The 16,323-nt window shown below is 46.1% G+C and overlaps 1 protein-coding gene across 1 annotated transcript in view; it reads left to right on the forward strand.

Moving 5' to 3' along the window:
• Nucleotides 1–10,619: 10,619 nt before the first annotated feature.
• LOC124214482 (mucin-17) overlaps nt 10,620–16,323 on the forward strand; it is a 50,871-nt gene continuing 45,167 nt past the window's right edge. The window contains exon 1 of the mRNA XM_046616772.2: nt 10,620–10,786. The gene's annotated coding sequence lies outside the window, so the exon portion shown is untranslated. The remainder of the gene's footprint in view (nt 10,787–16,323) is intronic.

Here is a 16,323-nt window from a genome sequence, read left to right on the forward strand (position 1 = left end):
GATCGCGTACCATTATTGTTCCAATTTTCTCTTATCGTTAGCTGTTTAGAATAATCAATGGTGCCTTGGATTTGTTTCGGATAAAAATTTGTAGTTTAGCTTCTTTTATACCGAGCGAAAAATTAACAGGTCGTAGAAGAAATCGTTATTTTTCTTTCTCCGCTCTCTTTCCGAACACGAAGGATTTCTGCCAATTTTTTAGCTGATCAATAACGGTTAGTTCAAGGACTCGGTAACACCAAACGATTTTTGAAAAAATAATTATTCACAGCGCCGTTGATAAACAATTGTGTCTAATCAATTGGACTCGTCGAGCTGAAACTATCATTATCTCTCCTCCTTTCACACGTCTATTTACCGTAAAAAGATGAATCAAGCAACGGTAATCATGTTGTGCATGTTTGCTAACTTTTCCGGAAAATCAAAGCTACTAGAAAAGCGAGGTTTATAGACTTCGAGATCACAGTTTGATTGCTTCAGAACTACATACAAATAACCCACCGATAGATGGGAAAAACGTCTTGCGTTGAAAAGAAAAATCCTGTACCAACGAGGTAGTGAAAGATGAGGAGTTTGACGGCCATTCGAAGTAAAACTACCTTTAGTTAGCCCTGTTAGTAAGAATCGACACGATTCTCAGGGATATAAATTTACAGCTCACATCCCCCAGTTACCATTAAATCGCAGGTACAGACGCCCACTATTTGCCTTGTTCGGTACGCTGTGAGATTCTTATCTCCAAGAAATGGTATCGAAGCCTTAGCTTGTGATCATTACCAATGACTCCTGATCTCTGCTAAAATGATCGCGGAATCAAGATAATCAAATGCCGCGAAAGAAAATAATTCATTTACAATGTCATTGAGATTATAACCTCAAACGGCACACTTACGTGGCTTTCAAACGGATCATCTTTGTACCAAAGAATGTTGTAATCACCTCAACGTTAATTGTTTCTAGTGTAGGGAGTCAAGCAATGTCCGTGTTTTTTTTTATTGCACACCCTAAAACGGTTTGGTATAAATGTAAAATATATATTTTGACGTGTAACGCATTCCACGGTGAAATTTTATGCGTTATTTCCAACCTTGTGAAATATCTTATTTTGAAAAAACTGAGAACAGGAAAAGCTTGTGTTGAGCCTCTCAGGGATGGTACCTACTTAGGAATCATCGTCCGCGCTTTCCTGTCTCGAAGATGAAACAAAAAAAAAAAGAAAAGTAAAAAAATTTAATTCGCCTCGAGCCAAAAATAGTCGAGACCTCGAGACCTGCCGAGAACGCGAAGAGAAAAAAAAGCCTTCATCTAGCCGTGATACTTGTCTATAAGTTTTAGGAAACTTTCCCGTCGAGCTCTGGTGATAATCGTTCCGGGAAGTCGCCGGAGCTAATTAACCAAAGACTAACTCCTTCGTTCGGGTGAATTTTCCGACCGATTCCACATCTGAGTTGTCTGCGGTTTTCTCCCTCCGCTAATTATCCGGGCCCGAGTACCGTGGCGGGCGTCGCGACGCGTGTCTCTGATTGTTATCGGCTCGGTATATATCTCCCGTGGTACCGAGGAATGGTTTTCATGGGGTCCCCGAGCCCCTGCCTTTCGGTATAACTATAGCTTCCGCCTCGTCGACTCTTCGGATGTATAGGTGCAGCGGGCGGATATGCCGCCGAGGGTAAAACAATCAGACAGATGTGCAGAGGGCGAGGGGCGCGTATATAACGCGTACATTGAAGCCGATGAGAAATTTGCCGCCGCTCCGGGATCACGCCAAAAATGACTAATTGCTCTGCTTAGAGATTCTGGGTGGCGAGCTGCGAGTGCTGCTGCTGCTGCAGGTGCGATGAAAATTTACGCTAAGGCGAGTTTAATTTTGACTCATGGTTCAGGGATCGCGGCTCGGGTACCGGCATCGCTTATTTCTCAGGAATCCCGAAAACTAGGCTCTCCGCCATATCTCATCTTTTCGTATGAAGCTGCGGTAGCGAAAATTAGCCAACCGAAAAGTGAAGAAGCTTTTCTCGAACGCTCCAGGCATTTACACAAAGTGGCGCATTTGAGGAAATCGTAGTTAATGGAAATATTTCAATTTCTTGAACTGCTAAAAAAAAAAAGAAAAAACGAAACTTTTTTCTCGGAGCGAAGTCGGACGACTCAACGAAAAGAGGAATGAGAAAAAAGATTCGTTTCCTTATATTTTTTGCCTCTCCGTCATGCATTTTTGGACTAATTACCTAATTAATTGTATCCACTGTCGAAAGACAAAATAATAAGATGAGCGGCCGCTACTGACATGATAAAACTTTAGTGTAGCTTTGTTTCGTACTCGCTGACTTCACCAGATGAATAATTCTACACACCATAGAAAACTGTTTGATAAATTAGTGGCCTCCATTGTTTGGTTGACAAGGCTAAGTGCATGTTGTGAAAATGGTGGAAATCGGTAGAACAAGAGAGAGGGGAACAACAAAAAATTTAAAATCACAGTGGCGAGACAGGAAATTATTAAACTGTGGAAATCGCAGCTCCCGAAATTGCGTGAACCCATCTTTTCGTCTGAGGCGAATTTTTGCCAAACTGCAGCGTTTCACCCGCTGGGTACAGAATTAAAAATCGTCGTATCGCGAAATGGTTTCACGTGCGAAAATCCACGTCCTGCCCAAGGCGCGCCTAGAGGGTCTAATTAGTCGAGCTCTCGAGAATCTACGCGGGAGGCCTCGTTTACGGCCCTTCCATCGCTGCAGCAGTGAAGCGCCGGTCCGTCCCACACCCCCGCTCTCTCTCTCTCTCTCTCTCTCTCTCTCTCCGTCTCTTTCTCTCTGCGTGTATTTCTCAGCTGGCGCGTAAATTTTCAGTGCAGGAACAAAACGAGTTAAAATTAAACTAATCGCCCGGCTAGAAGTTTGGCTCGTCGCGTTAAGACCGCGTTAAGACCACGGCGGTGAATCGCCACCCTCGAATAAACGGGACGCGCTTCTCTCTAGGAACGGGACGTCGGTGGGACGGGCGGCAGTGGAACTGTCGGAACGGCTGCGTCGACGTCGCGTCGGTCGGGACGTAGCCGTCTCTCTCTTTCCGCCCCTCGTTCCCCCGCCATTCCATTTTTTCCCGTTCTCTCTCGCGTTCCGTCTCGCCTCGCCGCGCCGCGCCGCGCCTTCGTTCCCTCTCGCCGCTCTCTCTCTCTCTCTCTCTCTCTCTCGCTCCCTCTCGGCCCTTTTTCAACTCCGTCCGTGATCGCTGCGTCCCACTCCGGCCCGGCGACGGGTGTTGCGCGTTTGTCTCCCTCGCTCTCGACGGGATCATAAACCTTGCGGTGGCGAACGGCGAACGGAGGCGGAGGCGCGGTCCTGGGAGTTTTCAGCCGGCCTGAACCCGCGCCTGAACTCTCCTGAACCCGCCTGAACCGCCGCCCGGCCGCCCACCCGCATTCGATAAACCCACATAGCACCGTGCCGGTCCCTATTACAACCTCGCCCTTCGGCCTCCGGGCTCCACTCGACGCGGCGCGCACTGCCTAGCATGAAAACCACCCCTCCGTGGCTCCTGTCTTCTCTAGAAGTGGATTGATGGGGGCGGCTGTCTGAGCTATAACGATATATAGAGGTATCTCTTCTCGACCGGGGCGGAACAGCTCGCTAGGAACTTGAACGAAACCCGGTGCTCGGGACGTTCTGCATGGGTCGCCGGCGTAACCGCCTCCGGATGATAACCGTTCACCGAGCGAATTTTAACTTTATTTGTGATACGTGTTGTGGGCGTACTTCGTGTTCTTGTACGTACGCCTCGTAAAATTCGATTTCACCGTTTTATTCTAATTCCGTTTCTACTTTTTTATGTACAATATCATACCTTGACGTAGGGGAGACCGGAACAAAATGAGACGGGCCAAAATTAAATGACGGAACGCTTATTTTTGGAGGTGAAAACCTTTTTCACTACGAAGGAATATTTTTTTTCTGTTTGCAGCCTGGAAATTACGCTTGGTATAATAGAAAAATGTCAATCATTAAATAGCTTGGGAGTTCCGGATTGCACTGTATAATTGTAATGTAGCAGTGTCTTTAAAAAAAATTTTACTCTGCAAATCTGTTTCATCGTCATGTCCACATCAAGTTTTAGCATCCAAAAAATTCTCGCACCAGATTAATAAAAAAAATTCGTTCTGAGGAGGGCTCCCACCCGGGCCGAAACGTTAGCAAATTGACGTTTTTTTCTTCACTGACCTGCATATCCAAGAAACATATACTTATTCGTTATTATCGAGGTCAAGAAAATGATATTCGTCGGTAGAAATACTTGGTGATTATATTCGTTACGTTTTTTCGGTGAAATAGTCGAGGATAACTATTTCAGGGAAGCTTTCCAGGTAGCGTGAAATTACGGGGACTTATACTTGAGAGTACCTGCAAAAGATGTAAGGGTCTATGAATATCGTAACACGTGCTTAATCTTTTCAACAGGGAATGAATGAACGTTCGTTGGACGATGTTGATTTGTTGATTTCGTTCACCTACTCATACGTGCGTTATGCACGGTCGTATTTATATTTAAGAGTAATCCTGCGTAGTAGGTAGATGACCATGTGCGAAAAATTTTTCCAATTCGTCTAAATCACAGAAAAGTGAAGACATCAAGGCTGGGAAATTTTTGGAAAAGGATATACAGGGAACTCTTCAATCGAGATTCCACCTTACGTACACTGTGAACTCAATCGCTTCGACAGTGGACCAACGAGTTCTCGAGACGTCCGGGGTAAATCTTCGCTTCGATAATTAATACGAAGAGCCCGTGCACATATACAAATCCGTACAATATGCTATGGAAGCTGTTATAATACGTACGTGGCGTGGACCCCCGGGCATATTAATAACGGTATGATCCGTGGATCCCCGATCAGTAATTCAGGGCTGAACGGGGGAAGGGAAAAGGGCTCGACCGTCCATCGGCCAGCTCAGGGGGTGTGGGGGTGGGGGGCGAGAGTCCCGGACTCGGTTGATGGCAGACGATATCCCGGGGCGATGCAATGCGCGTACCTAGTCGCTAAAGCGCGTCATATCAATGCCTTGATGCAGACGGCTTGGTGCGTATTATATACCCTGTAGCGCAGGTACACGGGGGTCGTCAGCGTCGCCAGCGGCGGTATAAGTGAGAAATTTCGGGGTGTAAATCAGACGTGTGCAGTGTTGCACGCCCGGTGTGGATACTACGTGCGTACCTACAATCTCTATTTCCGTGGTCGTGTGAGCACGCACACACCGAACCGCAACCCACACGCAAGGGGTTCTTTCGCACACACTACTCCACGTGCGTATGTGCGGTAGTCCCCGGTTAGGGGGTCGGTTGGGTACGCGACAGCTGCGGGTTCCTGGGACGGGTCAGAGGCCGGTTCGCTCCTCGACTCGGCGGCGTTCGCTCGCCCCTCTCAACCCCCTATCACCCCTCCTACCTACCCTTCCCACCCACCCCTTACACCCGCCGCCACCGCCGCCGCCGCCGCTCCGCACGTCCCGAACTAGGTGGATATTCCAATAGCCGTTGCGTTCCGTCGGCCTCGTTGGGCTTCTCGATCCACGAGGGGTGAGCACTCGGAGCGCTTTCTCTCTCTCTCTCTCTTTCTCTCTCTCTCTCTCTCTCTCTCTCACACTCTCGCACATCGCGGAAGGGGGGTGGAAGGATGGGGGGCAGCGACCGCTCCGCGGCGGGACCGAGGAACGAGCTGAGGCGAGGCGACATAACCCAGCGGTATCGGATGACTGGCCATTACGCGACACACAAACACGCGCATGCACACACACACACACACGCGCGCGCGAGTTGGGCATATTTGTGGATGGGACGCGGCACTGTATGCCTGCACGTATTATCACCTCGTCGCCGCTCCTCCTTCTCCAACCTCGCTTTTCCGCCGTTATAGGTATCTGTATTCAATTACGCACTGCTTCCGTTTTCCCGACTCTAAGTATTTACCTGGCTACGTAATAGCGTCGTTTCTTCAAATTCAGGCAACGCGATCCGATAATGCGCTGTGACGAATTGGACTTTTTTTGGTCAGAAGAATTACGCATCGGGGTGACATCGACTCTATGCAATTCTATGATTTTGTTCAATCGAAGGTATATTTTATAGGTGGTACGTAAGAACCAAACAAAATCCCCGAAATAATTTTATACAGGTCTTTATTTGTGGTATGTATCAGATTTAGGGTTAATTCTTCTCTGAGGTTTACCCATTTTATGTCACATGGAGACTAGACGGAAGGGAGGCAGGGTTTTTAAGCGTGGCAAACACGCGGTTGAAATTTGAATTTGGAACGCGCGTAACGGGCGATTAGATTTTACGGAAGCGTTGGATCGTGACGAGACGCTTGGTATATAATATCGATACTAGCCCCCGTTTCTGCATCTCCCTTTTCTTACAACCCCTCTCTTTTCAGACTCCCGTCTCTTCCACGCCTTAACCCTCCCTCCCTCCCTCTCACTGTTATTAATTTATTTATGCGCTCTACTCGAGGCGGGAAAAATAAGAATTTCGCAGCTCCTTTGGGCTTCTGCCAAGTGAGCTAACCGAATTAGGCTCCTCGCGAGATTCAAGTGCATACGTATATACAGTGGGCCGCGTGTTACGTACGAGCGAATATGGTATAAATATGATCCACCCACCGACGAGGCGTCCGTAGTAAATATTTATTCGAATTAGCCCGGTGTCTGTATATCAGGGTGCACACCCATACAAAACACCAATGAGCACGTGCATCGGATGCAACATCCGGGGGAAAAATCTCCGCGGTCTAATACCGCGCGACGCCTTTATTAGCGTGAATTTCCCCGGCTATCGATTAATTTACTCCTTCTACATTTTCCCTGTCCCCCTTCCCCTTTCCCCCGGGGTTTGAACTCACGATTTGTTTTCTCAGAGGGATGGTCAAAGTTTGCCGGTGGGTTGTATGTATTAACTTTTCCACGGATCCAACGGCGGCAGCAAACCGCTCGCCTATCAGATAGGCGCGACTTCGGCCGCCCGGGGCGCCTGCGGCTTTGTACTTTCAATTTGACTCGGAGAGGAAACTCGTGGCATCGATACTCCGCCGACGGGAAGGAAGGGCCGCTGAACGTGCGGCCACTTGGCTTTTGTGCAACCCGCAGTGGGGTTTTGTTTTTTACGAATTCGTTTGGTTCACATTTTCTCAAAGGAAGAACGACACCTCGACGGCCTTTAATTTGGACTCGATGTCACACAGCCCGCGTGCAATGTAATTTACTTATTTCTTATATCTTTTGCAGACTTCCGCGTGCTGGGACGTGGTACCCTTTCTACATGTGCGTAGAACCGGAAGAAGGTCCAATCATTTTTACGTGAGATGAAAGATGTTTATAAAATTAACAACTTACCTAGTCTATAGTTATCGTAAATGGGGATCAATTGCGTTAATTGCGGTCAGCACTACCGAAGCATTAGCTTGTGCGTAGATTTATGTGCACTGAATTCCATGCAAACCGGATGAAACTGAAGTTAGCAGTCAGTGTTAGCTGTTGCTAAATACGCGGCCAAACTTCTTTCGAATAGGATAATTCAGCACAGCGTTACTCCCAGTAACTAATTCTGGAAAAGGTGTGCCAGCTTTTCGCGACATTTGACAAGATTGGTATCGTTGAGCTTCGTTGTCTTATTTTTATCAGCTAGGCAAGGACGTTCCTTTGGCCTAACAATGAGCGACGGACTTTTATTATAATTCAATGACTGTGTCAAGATATATCGAATTGATCAAAATGATCGGGGCAGATTTCCTATCTGGAATGCCTTTTGTCGTAAAGAACACCGAGTGGCGGAAACAGGCGAGACACGTATCTCGTACAGAGAATGGTCCGAGAAAGAAAGAGACAAAGCGACGCAACTAGTTACGGAAAGTCACAAAGCGCGAGTACACAAAGAGTAGGGCGTAGTATTATTACGAGAAAACACCTCGGAACGCGAAACGAAGAGGAAAAACAAGGTACCCAAAATCAGGAAACAAGAGTAAAGGCACGACCAGCTCGCTTCATCCATTTACGCCTCCCATACAACTGATTCTATTACGAGACCGGTATATACGTGATATTCTCTCTTTGTGTTCACTGGTCGGCCATCACTGATGCTGTAGTTACCTGCACGCGCTAAAACATACTGCGTATAAATTCTAGATAAATCGATTAGGGTGCACTTTTGTGTTATAAATGATTCAAGCAGGTTTTCGGTAAAAGCTGCACTCCAACGGGGAACAATGTTTTTTTACACAGGTATCAAACATTTTTTACAGCGTGGCAAAACTTAGAAATCAAATCTTGTCAGAGCTCACCCAAATTCCAAGGAACATTGATCTGAGAAAGCGATGAACCACTGAAGTTCGAATTTTCGGATGGACATTGAGAGGAAGACTTTGATTTTTTTTTTAATGAGGAAATTTACCGATCAATCTTTCGATGCACATTCGTAAATTGGGTGAAGGGGCAAGAAATCGAGGGAGGTCAACGAAATCAGCCCCGACATAAGATTCTGGGAACACAAAACAAATCATTGCACTCGAAGTGATAAGTCGAATCAGTTTGGTCTCTACGTTACGTCTTGGAAAAATATTTTTCGAAGAAACTGTTGAAAAAAATAAATTTTTAGTAGTACGTAAAACGAAATCAAGAGAAAACAATAAATCACACTGACCAAATTATTAAAGCTTTCGTGTTTTTACGACGTGCTCAAACTTCAATTATTTAGTAACTGCAGTCTTATATCTCAAGATTTGTTTTCAAAATTCATTCTAAACATGCTTGAACGTTGATTTTTTCACATGGCACGTTACATGTACTTATAGGTACAAGTGAAAGTATTTGCTCTTGCACTTGCCACCCAATAAGATGTAAGAATCGTTATAACATTTATACAAATGAATGATGATTGAGGCATTGCGAATCATCGACATCCGTTCGAAACATCAAGTAATTTGTCAGGGTCAAGTGTTTTGAAAATAAATGTATACGCAAACGAGAAAAGTGGCGCGCATTTCAAGCGAGAAGCCCAGCGCGTATATTTTTTGTATCTCTCAAGCCCGTTCCTCGGCGGGTTTGAATTCGTCGCTCGGAGCAGAATCGTACGGAGCGAGTCGAGATCGCGTAAGGTCAATTCAACGAAGTCTTTTCTCACGGGCTGACCAGTGTCCATCTTCGTGGATCCTCGCATCCCTCCGGATCAGAAAACCAGAATTAAACCCCTTCCGATTTTTCGAAGATGACGCGTTTCCCTCGAGAGCATCCCCTACGTGGCACGGCTGCATCCCGCGGGAACAGAAACAGCCCGGGAGCTTGACCGTTGTCCATCGCCCCTGCGGCACCAGTGTAGCAGCATCTCTCGCTGTACCGGCCCGTGAGAATTAAAACGCGCCCAGAAACTGGTCCAGCGAAAGTGAATGAAAAATTTATACGCCCAGAGTGGAAAAGAGGAGGGGAGATACTTGCGACGTGTGTACAAGAAGACGCGAATCAAAATTCTTCGTTTCACTTCGTACTCATCTTCTTTTGAATTCAGTTCTCACTTTGCAGAGACGTCTCGATTTTCATTCATCGGCGTATCGAAACAGACGCGATTCGTGCCGTTAAATAGTCCTACTTTTCGCGTCTACGAAGTTTGCCGGTGGTTTCGCATTTACATCTTTTTAGAAAAGTTTATATCCGCTTGACGCTTTACAAGTTTTTCATCGAAAAATTTCTACTTTATCTTTTTATTTTCAGCTGTTTACTTCTTTTTTCCCCGCTTGTTTATTTTTATTTTCCACCGTTTCGAAACTTTTCACTCTACGATCGTTTCAGTTTTTGCATAATACCGTATAAGCCCTTGTGACGTGATGTTCAATGGTGTGTGAACCGGCTTAAAACTGCATCAGTGACGCTGCGAACTTTCGAACATTGTTCAAGTGACGAGGATCGGAGCTAAACATCATACCGGATATTTTTCCAACAGTTAAAATTTACGTATACCTTTCTAATCTCTATCGTATATAAAGTATGGCTTAGAAACATGTATATCGATATCGATATTTAGACTGACTTTATTCTTTTGTGTATCAAAAAAAAAAAAACAGCAAAGATTAGTCAAAATTTTTAAAAAATTCCACACCTGTCGATAGCGGTTTTAATTTGTTCCGTGACCAAATATTTATTCCTTCTAGGGTTTCGCGTTCAAAGGATTAGAAATTGTTCAAATCAGCGTAACAACGCTCACGATATTCGTCTGGTTCGAAAAAGCTTACAAAGTATGATCTGACTCTCCACCATTCAGAATTTAGCTACGCAATATTAACGTACAGTGGAACAAGTACCGGTTTCCAAAAATCGTCAACACGTACACATTCCATTAAACTTCTTAAGGTGGACTAATTTTTTAGGGTTTTTATCAGCTTTTGCACGTAGGTGGCGCGGCGCAAGTGCTTGAAAGGGCGGTAAAGTGTTGTCCGTGTAAGTGTTTCAGGTTTATCAAACCCGTTGATCTCGGTCCGGGACGTCGCAGAAGCCCCCCACGTCGGCGTCGGCTCGTCGGCTCGTCGACTCGTCGGAGTGCGCGTGTGGCGGTTGAAGGAAGACCCGGCAGCGACGGGATTGTTCAGGAGCCGCCGCGACCGCGAACCGGAAGTTTCAGTTTCCACGGAAGAAGCCAAGAAGCTTTTAATCTACTCAGCGTTGGACCGGAGCCAGGCACCTACCCAGTTCTGATCCACTTGCCTCTAACGACGCCCCGGGATTTCACTAGACGTCTATATAGCGGAGGATTGGTGAGAAATTTCGCTTTGATGTTGCTAGCTTTTCCGATCGTTCTACGCAGGCACTTTGAATGACGTGTGAAGAAGCGGGGTAATCAGAATCACAAGATGATTAGAAGGCTACTTTTGCTAACCGGTTCGTTTCATCTTTCACGAGGGCTCTAGGAGACTACGAAACCGTACGTTTTACGGCTTTGTGCAAACTGCGGGGAAAAATACGACGTGCGGAAACTCGTGAGTTCAGTTACGGTAAAATCTGTAACGAAAGATTTCCATTGTGTCACGATTGATGACATCGTAAAATGTTCGCAACGAATTCCGCAAAGAATTTCACAATTTCCGGGCCAATTAGTTTTCGAAAGTCGAAATGGATGAAAATAAACGAAAAATCGTCACATTTGCAGGTTTTAATGAGATAACGGATCGCCATTTGTGGCTGAAAGTTGTCATGTCTTCGGCTAAACCCGTTAGCATCGTGATCGTCAAACTGACTATGTTATATTCCCGGTACTTTTTGAGACATTCTACGTAACAAGGACTGAAATAACACAGCTGTTTGGAAATATAAATGGCGTTGTGGGATTATGATTTAGTACCAATATGTCCCAAGATTCCGGTATACATTTTCTGAATATACATTCTATCCGATACACCTTTCATTTCCAACGAAATATAAGACAGGCAGACAAAGCATATAGGAATGAAGAATCCATGATTTAAATTAGTGAAAAATGAAAAAGAAACGGAATAGCATAACCGTGAATAATGTGCACCATAATTTGCTCGAAACCACTTTTTCCACGATTTAATGCATCGAGCATGACTCGACTCGTGTTCAGGTAATGTATCTAATTTTTCATCCGAATTGCACCGAAACATCTAAACATGTGCCTTTCAACTTTTCTTTCCATCTTTATTCAGTTCAATATTATTTTGGCACCTGCGAGAGGTTTCGGTGAACGAATAATGAACCCGTACAATTCGTTGCACTCGATGAGTAGTCTGATACAGCGTGAAAATCTAGGAAATTTTGATTTCAAAGGATTTCATGGCAACAACCTCGAGAAACTAATTGAAAATTTATTATCTCTCTTTTTATTTTCGTTTCAAATTATTGTCTCGTTATATCGAATACGCATTTGGCCTTGGCTTCAATCCTGCAGCGGTAGAATTTAACGAGTAGTCATGAACCCTCGCACGTGTATTTCCATTACAGTATCACGTGACGATATGATCTCCGGGCTGAGCGGGGTGGAATCGAGGTATAAAACCAGTGCGGTAAATAAGGGTGACCGCGAGCGGGCACCGCCTAGTTTTTCGCTGAATGATTTAGCCGGTTATTTGACCCGCGGGGCTGCGAGGCTTCGTTGAAACTCGAGGTGCGCGCGCTGCCTGAGCTTCTGTTGCGGAGAAGAGGTATCAAAAAATCGCCAAGCCATGTCACACCTGTTGATTGTTATTTTATTTGCCACTTTTTAACTGTCGAAACGTGCGGATATACGTGACAGGAAATTTGCAATTCGTCCAGCAATCTACGAATTCGAATAATCCTCTAGGAGATTCGTACGGATTGACACAGCCGAACCGAGGCTGAATCTCAACAATAACCTGGAATTGTAGGTGGAATAAGAACAGCTTAAATTATTCAGAGCTGAATCTATGAGAACAAGTCTCTTTCACACTTTTTTCGCCTCAATTAAAAATTAAACACAGTATAGATACGGAGTCTAAGGCGATTCCGAATCTGCCTGTTCTCGACTGAAATTCATAAAATTTTTTAAACAATGTGAATATATTCTGAAATTTCACTAAAGTCTTGGACATTTTTCAAAAAAGGAAATACCAATTATCACGCCCTTGAATAATGGTCAATTTTCACCGCGCACAGGTTCTTAGAATGACTCGTGTATTAGACTTAAACAATCTTGATCCGATTCTCCCCGCAAACAAAAATATTACGCTTCAGACGAGACAATTTCGGTCACACTGCGGTGGAATTACGAATAATAACTTTTTTCTCAGTCAAACATAAATTATACCGTCACAAAGTTGAGCAATATTGCAAAAATCCAGTGAAAACTGTGTGCGCGTAGAGAAACACGCGTAGAATATGCACGAGATGAAAAACTTGACTCGCGAGAATCTTCGCCGAGTGGTTTTACGGTCAGGGAATCGAGTTGTCGTAAAATCCCAAAGCAGACCGGGCCCGATTAGCCAGAAGCTGTTTCAGCCGGACTAAAATCGTTGTTTTCTTTACCTCCGTTAGTCGGGTTCGACACAGAGACGCGCCGGAATACCTACACCGCATTTCGTTGTACCAACACGACACACGGGAGGCGAAAGGCGGGCGGGCCTAATGGCTACATTTGCTGCCACCAAAGTTGTCCGCGACACAATGGGTGGTGCTGGGTCGCCGGGTCGCCGCGCGGGTCACCGGGCCCCGAATGGAGGTGGGACTGGGACTCGGGCCCATCCGGCAGGTAGCCGGCGGGCCGCGTCGGTGCGTCGCTGGTCCGTCTCCTTACGGGAGCTTTAAGAGTCGTGCAAGGTGCGGGCAGCCGGGTTTGAACCCACATCGCTGCCGCCTCCGGCTCTCGACGCGCTCGGGACTTCCCCTTTCCATTCCCCTTCCGGCGACCGCGGTTACTCTCTGAATTAGCCGTAATAAACCCTGTCCTCCCGCTTACCCCGGCGGCGGAAAGTTTGCCGGCCGGATGAAAACCCGCGCCAGGCGGAGCGGAGAGAGCTATCCAATATTGGCGACTTGCCGATTAATTTAAAAAATCTCATTACCCCGGACGGGTTCCCGCCGGTAAACATCTCCCCGGCTGTGTACGTGCGTCCAACTCGCTACCCGATTTATATCTCAGTCCTGAATTACCGATAAAAACTCCAATCAAATCTCGTGCCGGCTCTCCGACAGGCGGACAAGGCGATCAATTAGTTCCGATGACGCGGCGAGGCCCGGTTTCCAAATCTCTGGACCACGGGTATTCGGTGACAGCTATTCTTCCATCTCGCTCGTCGGCTGCATTACGGTCCCGTGGGCATCCCCGGAAAATTTCACTGCAAGCTGTGTCGAGTGGGTTGTATATTAAAAATTATTCGGGTACGATTGAAAGCCTGAAACGGATGGACAGACGGGTTTACGGTTGAGTCAAAATTTTCTTCTAGCAAATACTCGGCGTTTGGAACTCCGTCAATACTAAAATGATGACGAACTGAAACAATGTTTCGAAGTGAAGTAGGCGTGTAACAACCATGTCGAATTTACACTATTGTTTAATTTTGATTGTCAAATACGAATTTAATAACAATTTCGTAGCCGGCAGAGACGTGCGTTATGTCTCACGCTCAACGTTACGATCTAATGAAAATTCGTTTCCACCATCCATAGATAATTTTTATTGATTTTCTTGATCACGAATATTACGGAAAGCCGAATCTTGTTCAGGCTGTTCTCAGAGGAAATCACATCAATTCACGATCCATGGATCAATTTTGATCCATAAATTTGCTCAGAGACAAAAGTACCGTAATTAAAAACCCTTTATACAAGGTTCATCGGTTGTGGCAAGAAAAATGTTTGATTTTCAGCCAGAGACAAGTCACAAGTCGTATTTCAATGCTAATTACGGTCTACCGATCGACCTTTCAAAATCCCCACAATAAGCGCATCCTGCCACAAGTAGGTATTCCAAAAACTCAGCGCCACCATCCGCAAGGCGTACGTACCGTTCGATTCGACAAAGAGAGTCGACCCACGCAGAGCGATCAAAGGCGACGAGCCGCATAAATTGATCCCGTAGCGGTAACTAGCGGCGTTCGGTAGTCCAAAGTCTGCGGCAGGATATACCGTCGAATTATACTCACCGCCAAACGCGTCCCGCTCACCCAGAGCGATCGGGCCAACAAGCGCAACACAGCCCACGTAACGCTGCGGAGACAAACACCGCCGGAATTGATGGGGTCGATTGTCGAAGGGGGTACACACGATGTACGCACGTGTACGTCACGCACGCTGCCCGTAGCTCGTAGGTACATTAACGCACACAGTCCGCCGGCCTGCGGTGCCGCATGAAGTACCGGTTTCCTGCCGGGCGGCAGGGTGGGGGCAGGGAGACGCGGCATGTGTGCCGGAGTTTAATAATTCCGGGCCCTCCGGCCGAGCCAGCGGGGGACCGACGGGCCCCGAGCCTCGTGCCGGGCGTTACGGGGCACCGGCCCCCCACCGCGTTAAGCCCGGCTTCGTCGCACCCGTGGGTTCTTGCCTGTGTGTGCGTTGGTCGAGGGCGACGGGCGCCGAGGGTTTTTGGAAATTTCTGTTAGTCCGTGGAAGGACGGAACGACCCAAGAGCAACGGCGACGAGCTTTGCCAGCGCTCGATGGACGCTATCCACTTCTCTCTCTCTCTCTCTCTCTCTCTCTCTCTCTCTCTCTCTCTCTCTCTCTCTCTCTCTCCCCCCTCCTCTCCTCTCCGCGTACCCGCGCGGGTTAACGGAATTTCCGGACGGCTAAAGTCACCGTCCACCGCTCGCTTGCTCGCCTCGTTGCTCTTTTGTTTATCGTCTAACCGACGCTACGAACTGGTGGTCTTGAAACTTCTACGTTCACGACGGGAAGCGGAATATGTTTGGACTCCCCCTCCTCCCCCTCCTCCCCCACCATTCCGCCGCTACCCTCGAAACGTATCCCGGAATAACGCCTCACTCTTATGTAGGTAGTGCTTGCGCTCACGATCGCTAGGGTTTTACCTATACGTGCTACTGCGCGTGTTTGTAAGGTTGAACGATGTTTTGCTTCCAAACTAGTTTCGTTTTCACTATTCTTTGACTAATTGTGCATTGTACTGCGATCAGGTATTATAACTGTACCTGTAACATTCGTCTCGTCGCCACCTTGCATCTAAATTTATTTTTATACTCATTCCGTGGTATAATGTAGGCAATATGGCTAGTTCGCGTGGATGTTCCTGTCTTAATTTTGTCTTTTGAGACGGTTAAGCATTTATTTGTTTCTCGGAAGCCGGATGGATGAGTAATTTTTATACTTTTCATTTTCATTACTCTTATTCTAAATACGTGTAACAAATATACTCTTTGACACAATTTTATACGGCTTATTTTTTAAAGGTATATTATACAAACCTAAAAATTCATCCAAAAATTTACTTCGCGTGGACGCCTGCGGTACTAGGCATAGCTTGCAATCATTCAATAGCTAGTTAAAAATACGGAAAAATAAATTTTTCGAGAAGAACATGAAATTTTTCTCTTCGCGAGTGGTATAAGTTATGGTTTGAACGATGGAAATTCTTTGAAGAAGTCAATGATTATAAAGCTTTATTGTCAGAGGAACAAAAATTTAATTCCATTTTATGTACGAGTTGATCTATTTCGAGTGAGATGTAGGAAAACATATCGATTGCCCGCCTTCGAAATGGCTGTTTTGCGCCCTATATCAGAGAAATTGTATGGTTTCGCTATACTTACTGATACTAAATCAATCCCACTTAGAATTATGAATTAACGACGCAAACCACGCGTTGC

The sequence above is a fragment of the Neodiprion pinetum genome, chromosome 3 (assembly GCF_021155775.2).
Source record: "Neodiprion pinetum isolate iyNeoPine1 chromosome 3, iyNeoPine1.2, whole genome shotgun sequence".
NCBI classification, from domain to species: Eukaryota; Metazoa; Arthropoda; class Insecta; order Hymenoptera; family Diprionidae; genus Neodiprion; species Neodiprion pinetum.